Source organism: Camellia sinensis, chromosome 8 (genome assembly GCF_055761805.1).
Source record: "Camellia sinensis isolate YWXY chromosome 8, ASM5576180v1, whole genome shotgun sequence".
NCBI classification, from domain to species: domain Eukaryota; kingdom Viridiplantae; phylum Streptophyta; class Magnoliopsida; order Ericales; family Theaceae; genus Camellia; species Camellia sinensis.
This window is the reverse complement of record NC_138968.1, coordinates 170892713-170900186: the sequence shown is the minus strand read 5'-3', so window position 1 is coordinate 170900186 and position 7474 is coordinate 170892713. Positions and strand designations below refer to the sequence as shown.

The window sequence follows — 7474 nt, the reverse complement described above, 5'->3', positions numbered from 1 at the left end:
AAAAAAAAATTCGTCAAAGAAGCTACCAATAGAGATAAAAACAAATTCATCATTAAAAATGATAAATTTGTGACGAATTTTTTTGTCTCCAATACATTCTGTTGGGAACATACTTGGAAGTAATTAGCGACAAAATATTTTGTCATTTAAAGAGAAATTAGAGACAAAAGTATTTTGTCATAAAAATAAGAAATGGACACAAAATAATTTTGTCACGTTTAATATAAACGAAGACGAAAATTTTTTGTCAAAGAAGCTACCAATAGAGACAAAAATAAATTCGTCATTAAAAATAATGAAATAATGTCAAAACAAATTCGTCACACATTGAGGGTAATAGTGACAAAATGTGACAATATTTTTTGTCACGACAAATTCATTTAGCGACGAAATAAAGAATTCATGACAAAATTAATCATCCACCTAAGCTAAATAAGAGACAAAAAAAAACCTTCTTTAGGGATGAAAAATTTTGTCAATAATTCCATAATATTTTTTTCCACATTATATACCTATTTTATCAAAATCTAAATTTTAGTTCAACAAATATGACCCTGTTCATGTTGAAACCTGTTGAATATAGCAATTCCATCACAACTTAACCTAACCTGTTATCAACACATTTACGAATTAACAAAATGAAGATATCCATTCATCATTACAAATAATTTCATCCTAATACAATAAAATAGTGAAATATCCACAAAATATCCAAAAGTTATAACTTGTTCAATTCCACCAAAAATCCAACAATAACTAGTGCAACTCCAAAAAGTATGTGTATCCTTATCAAACAAAAATGAACATTCAAGCAAATTACATCATTATTGCACGTCAAAAATGCCACTCTAATCCAATCTGCAAAAAAATAAATTAAAAGTTTTAGTAATTAATCAATTATACAAAAGATTAAAAACATTAGTAACTCATCAATTTACAATTAGATCAATTATACAATTTATCCCTGTAACAGACTTTTTTTGAGATTATGAGAACAAAAAATTAATTTTAAGGCTAATTCACAAATGGTGCATCCCATTAATGTGTCGTAAGTTCATACAACTTATATTGGTCCCTCCCAAGGTGCATCCCATTAATGTGTAATAGCTTACCGCTCAGGTGCTAAAGCTGAGTTATCATCACCACTGGAGAAAGGAAGAAGATCAATGAGTGTGGATGGGGGTTCCGTAGTCAGAATTATAAGCTACATCTTCACGCTATTTGCAAGGGGCAAAAAAGAAAAAAGAGAAAAGAGAAGCACCAGGTTAATATTGCAGAAACAGCAAAATCAAAGCCAATCAACAGTTAGGACTCTCACTGACAAATCTTCTCAATCTAATCCTAGTTGCATAAAGTCTAATAAAAGTTCAATTTCAATATCTGAAATGTTTCACTGCTTTGCCTTTGTATTACCAAGTTAGTAAAAAAAATATATGAAACCATTTGAAGCATAAAACAACCATCGTAAGTGAGTGGTAAGTCTCCCAAACACACAACAACACAACTCTCAAATGAGCCATACCAGCAAGCACAACAAGTTAACAATCAACCAAGTAGACAAATTACTACAACTAAAAGAACAACAAGGTCTTTAACACTCAATCCTTGGGATGCAAAAATTGTTTTGAGGAGAGTGATGTTGCCAAAGTTCTATGATGAACTTGTGTTGTAATGTATGACAACATTATTGGAATATATATTCTAACTAACAACATCAAATTTCCAAGAGCCTTGCAAAATATGTTCTGCCAATGCACATAAACATGAAATTTTAGAACTAATGGAATCAAGCCATATTTTACTTCAAAATAAGATAATTTTCTTTTATGTACTTGTGAATCTCCATAGCATAAACAGTTACCCCATCATGAAATTATGTTTGAATTCATCATTATACACAGAGGGGGAAAGTATGGAACTCAGAACTTATGCACGAGTTCAGGCATTTTCCTACTCTATCTCCGACCAAACCAATTTCCAAGGTCCGCTTTTTGTTCCTAATTTGGGATTCAGAAAAGATTTAAAAAAAAAAAAGAAGAAGAAGAAGAAGAAAAGAAAAGAAAAAAAAAAAACACTTTTATCATTGAGAAAGGTCAGATGCATTATGTTAAAAGCATCCAGATTTAGGGCAAAATTTTCAACCCAAAAAGTAAACCAATCAACTTAGACATTCATACATGAAAAACTAAAGAAAAATCATCAGCTGAGGGAAAACCAATCCTTTCTTTATGGTCATGTCACATGGACAGTGGCAGCACATGGGTAAGACAACCAGTGTGGTTTCTTCACCTGGGCAGCAAGGACACAATGTTGCAGCAACACAGCCATGTATAAGAAAAAGCATAAGAAAGGAATAGAAGATGTTTCTTACCTCAATAGAAAGGAACATACTCTTCTAGCTCCCCCCAAATAGGGGCCTATGAGCCCACCTACAGCCCCAGCTGTGGCTGTGGTAGACTGAACCAGATTTTTTTCAGCTTCTGATGGTTTAACCATTACTGGCTAACCAAGAAGAGGCTGGCTAGAGAGTGCTATTGCCATAGGGACTGGCATTGCATCAAAAAATTCAATATAACTGCAAAGAAGCTGCATTAGCATCTAGATGGTACTAAGAAGGGAAATGGACATTGATTAGATGTGAAAGTGAATACAATAATAAGATTAACAAATGATACTGCCCAGTCTAAACATTTTTTTTTCCTTTTTTGGAGGTGGGTGGGGAATATATTATTAACCACACCATCAAACCCACTAACTTGCAGGGGATACAACTAGCAATAAATGGAATGGACCATTATGACTTATAGAATATACCAGCAGTATACAATTTAATGAACTCGAATCGTACAATCAAACACTCTCTAATTGTTATTGATCAAATATCTATTAATGCGTGGAAGCACTAGGGAAAGTAAACAACTTCCACTAATAAATGAAATATGAGACATCAAAGCAAATACCATCCTTCACCAAAAAAAAAAAATGTCCTTCAGTTTCTTTCCACAATATTCACCCTTAATATTTTAAAATCACTAGAATAATACAAATCCATTAATAGCTACGCAATGTTTAAAACATTTCTCCATTACCGAAACCAAATTTTAACCAATACAATTTCATGAAGCCCATCCCCAAAACCAAAAAAAATAACTTGGCGAGTTTACATTGTGTGGGGGAGGAGGGTGAACGAGAAGGGCAGGGGGTCATCATCTATCTTACAAAGCATTGGACTTGGCCTTACTGCAATTTTGTTAGCCCATAATTACTTGTCAATTTAGCATGTAGACTTTTTCAATATGATTAGTGTGCCTTTTGCTCTGTCATCTTCACTTGTTGATAACAGCCTTAGTTGTTAAAAGAAGTGTAGACTTCTATCTTTGACCTCATTACGAGATGACAAACCTCCACTAATGATAGAATTAAAATAGTTATAGCATAATAAAAAATTAAATTGAGATAATTTTTTGGCTATGGAAGGAAAAATTGAACTTACCCAACTCTCTTGGAATGACTTCAATTGCGGTCCATTATAAGGCGTACATCTCAGACCTGGAACTGTAATTCAACGGTATTAGAAATACTCAACACAAATAATTAGTTCACCATCAAACGTAATATACCATCACATATTACGTTATAGCCCCACAGTGAGTAGCCCAAGAAGCACGAAACTTAGGAAGTGGATACATCATACATGACAGTATTGACACGGTAGGAAGTGGATACATCATACATGATTTACATTAACACTCTGACTAGCCATACTTGAAAATGACATAAAGGGGTAAAAAAGTGCAAGTAACCATGATAGACTACAATGCTCAGTACATACTGCAGTGATGCATCAAGGCTAACTGAAAATTCATTTTCAAAGATAAATCCAAGGGACAGTATTGGAGAGCAAAGTAATGATTGTTGGGCCCCTTTCCTAAGGTCTTAAATTTTCTGGACTACTGGTGTTTGTCTAATAAGGTGTCAAACCACAGGTTAATAAAGGTCTTAGGTTCAAGGTCTATATATGCATTTGTTTCCTTGTTGGCATTTTGCTTCTCCACATGTTAGGATGTTTTCATCTCCACATGCAAGACGGGATTGCACATGACGAGGGTGTCGGAGAGCTCAATATGCATTGTTGGGCCTCTTTCCACACAACTTGACCTTTTGGGATTAGTGGCGATCTAACAGAAGTAACATATAAGGTTGAATTCATCAATAAGCTAGGTGTTATATGAGCAGTCCCTCGAAAAGTTAGATATCATAATAAGTTGATAGCATGCATTATGAGATACAAATAAAAAATAAAATCAAAACTATAAAATATAAAAATTATAAAATTATAATCCGTAAATCACTTAAATATACTAAACAATTCAAACATTCTGAATTCCATAATTTCATTCATATTTCTTATGCTAATGAAATAAAAGAAAAACATTTACCTTAATAATCACTTGATTTCAAGAATCAGGGCCTAAAATGAATAGATGAGAGTAGAATCCAATCTTTGTTGAACATATCTAACCTAAAACAGAGTAGATAATTACACATACACCAGATTAGCAGAGCAGAACAGCATATATACCAGATACACCAGAACAGAGAACAGCAACAAACTGTTGAGCTAAAATTACCAAGAAGTGGCATATAATTACCTTTAGAAGCATGGACTAGAATAACAATTAAAGATTTCTTCTTTTCCAATTCAAGAAGTGTGTTTAAGCAAAAATACAAAAGAATCAAGTTCCAACATTTCAATTGACGATGATGAGGGGGGAAAAACTTTAAATTAAGAGAGAGAACCAAATTTACTTGTCCGGAAAAGCAGCAGAGTTGAAAGGGCACATATGACTAACCTCTTTCAAATTTACATTGTTGGAGAGTAATTTCTTGTTACTACTGTACATGACAGTTGGCTTATCTAATGCAGCAAATACATGTGTTGTATTCTTTGATGAGAAAGTGCAGAGTGTTATAGGCTGGGTCCCAAGGGACAAGATAAAGGACAAAACCTGTGTTTCTAGCTCAGTCAAATGGGCTTGTTTTCTTCTTCTAGAGTGTCTAGCTAATTCTCTATTAGAAAGCATTCTGAAAAACACACAACAACGAGTATTCTAGGAAGAGAAGCAAAGAGAATGTACACATGCATAAATACTCGGCTAAAAGGTGATAAAAAAGAAACTAGTATGCTGATCAACCTGTGCAGAATTACACTATTTAATAAACTCTCCGTCTCCAAGAAAAATAAATAAATAAATAAACTCTGTTGGAACAATCTAACTACCAATTTTTGTCTTTGTGTGCTTTCATCAGTCCAGTGATTTCAAGAGTAATGTAATGTAGCTCAAGGTTTTAAAAGGGGCAAGGCAAGTTCAAGATTTGTCGAAACATGAAACTTTCTTAGGTCTCATCAATCCAGTATATACAATCCTAATTGAGGTGCCTAATTGATGTATAATATTCAAATATACGACATATAATAAATATATAAAAACAAGTAATCTATGTCACTTTTAACGTCCACAATTTACAAGAATAGCTAATATATAAAATTCAATAGTATGAATCATGAAACTATTGAAACTATAATTGCAAAAAAAAAAAAAAATACATATCTATACTATTATATAAAGCGCACAACTCTTTGAAACTTTGTCACGAGTTTTTCTATGCCTAGAATACCCTGTCAAATCTCACTGCTTCAAGCTTGGTAACTGCCATAAGCTTGGTAACTGCCATGATTGATCTAATGGCTTCACACACACACGTGGCATGGGCAGTCACTGCCTGTTACGGCTGAATTTCACAAGTGTAACATGTCCAACTTCCGAAAAATTAGAAGCTTGGATCGTCTAATTTTTTATGATGTTAGAAGAAGAAAAGACTTACATTTGATAGTAAAGATAAATTTATAGCCACTCATGTGGATAGGAGATAGAAATCCCCTTTTTCCCCTGAATCCCAATTTCTATTTGATTTCAAATACATTTCTAAATAATTAATATCATATTAAGTCAAAATATTATACAATATGTAATATATTTAAATGTTCAAGACATGTTCATGTAACATAGAGTTTGGATACATATCCCTATATACTAATATTTAGAGTTAGGGTGGTCTAATGCTTAGGCACAAGCCCGACACTTGTACCTGAGTCCATGTGATATAGCATTTTCCCATAGTTCATCAAAAAAATTAGGAAAAATTACATATACCTCCCTCGAGATTTATCTAAATTACAGATACCCCCTGAGGTTTCAGAAATTACAGATACCCCCCTGAGGTTTATATTTTCATAACAAATTGCCCCCTGAGGTTTATATTTTCATAACAATTTGCCTCCTAATTTGTTATGCAAATATAACCTTCAAGGGTATCTGTAATTTCTCAAACCTCAGGGGGTATCTGTAATTTTGCTAAACCTCAAGGGAGGTATATGTAATTTGCCCAAAAAAGTAAGAAATTCATAAAGGTTGTACTATACCTGAAAAAATATTGCATTAGAGCCTCGATTAGTTTGTCATCATCTCCCTTTCCAAACAAGAATTTCCTCCTTTCAATCTCAAGATTTGCCAAGTATGGACATCTTGCAGAGTCAGTACTGGCTTCTGCGAATAACTTTTGTACAAAAGCTGGCGCAATTAATATATAAGAATCAAACTGCACACATCCAAGTCACACAAATCAAATTCAGCATAAACTTTTGTGGAAAGAACTGTACCAAACAATAATTTATGTAATGCAAGGATTAAAATGTGCACCACTTCATCTGACAAGTGCGCAAGCTTGCAGTCCACAGATTTTGATGGATGAATTGGATCACTATCAGCACCATTACACTAGCTACTTTCATCCTCGAGCAAACAGCCTAAGTAATCCAGGAAACACTCCTAATCATCAGGGCTGCCAGATAAATAAACAAAATTAATGGTTTGGAATACATGTGTAGATGTAGCATCAACTACATCAGAAAGAGGGTAGAGATGATGCAACCAATCATCTCTTTTGCATGTTATCCAACCATCTTAATTTGTTTTCTCTCACTCTCCAATGAATTCTACTTGCACAATCTTAAGAAAACACTAATTCCTAATTTTATCCTTTATTGCCTTCCCATATATCAATCTAAAGATCTCAGTTTCTACCATGCTCGCCCTATGTGATCATTGATTACACAACATTCTCTCCAATAGAAAATGGTTCTTTCCTAAAAATTAAATTTTAATTGCAGTTGTATACCTTGAATACACAATACAACTGAATCCCTTCTCCAATTAGACCATCTCTTAACCTTAATTCTATGGTACACATCTCTTCAATCTCTCCATTTATATGAATAATCAAGCCTAGACAACAAAACTTAATATTTGTTCACCATTGTCTTCACTGCTGCCCCACTTGTATTACTCATTTTTCTAGAGGTTATATTGACCAACAAATAATTTTAGCAGCAATAATTTGACTAGTAAGGATA

General features: G+C 33.5%; 2 long non-coding RNA genes across 2 annotated transcripts; both read right to left on the bottom strand.

The window, feature by feature from the left end:
* Positions 1-630: 630 nt before the first annotated feature.
* LOC145797311 (uncharacterized) lies at positions 631-1901 on the bottom strand. Its single transcript, XR_014338677.1, has 2 exons — positions 1113-1901; positions 631-858 (listed from the first exon to the last, which is right to left on the bottom strand). It is a non-coding gene; the product is annotated as an uncharacterized LOC145797311 (long non-coding RNA).
* An 883-nt stretch (positions 1902-2784) lies between these two features.
* LOC145797312 (uncharacterized) lies at positions 2785-6845 on the bottom strand. Its single transcript, XR_014338678.1, has 4 exons — positions 6762-6845; positions 6485-6660; positions 4440-4522; positions 2785-3555 (listed from the first exon to the last, which is right to left on the bottom strand). It is a non-coding gene; the product is annotated as an uncharacterized LOC145797312 (long non-coding RNA).
* Positions 6846-7474: the final 629 nt, after the last annotated feature.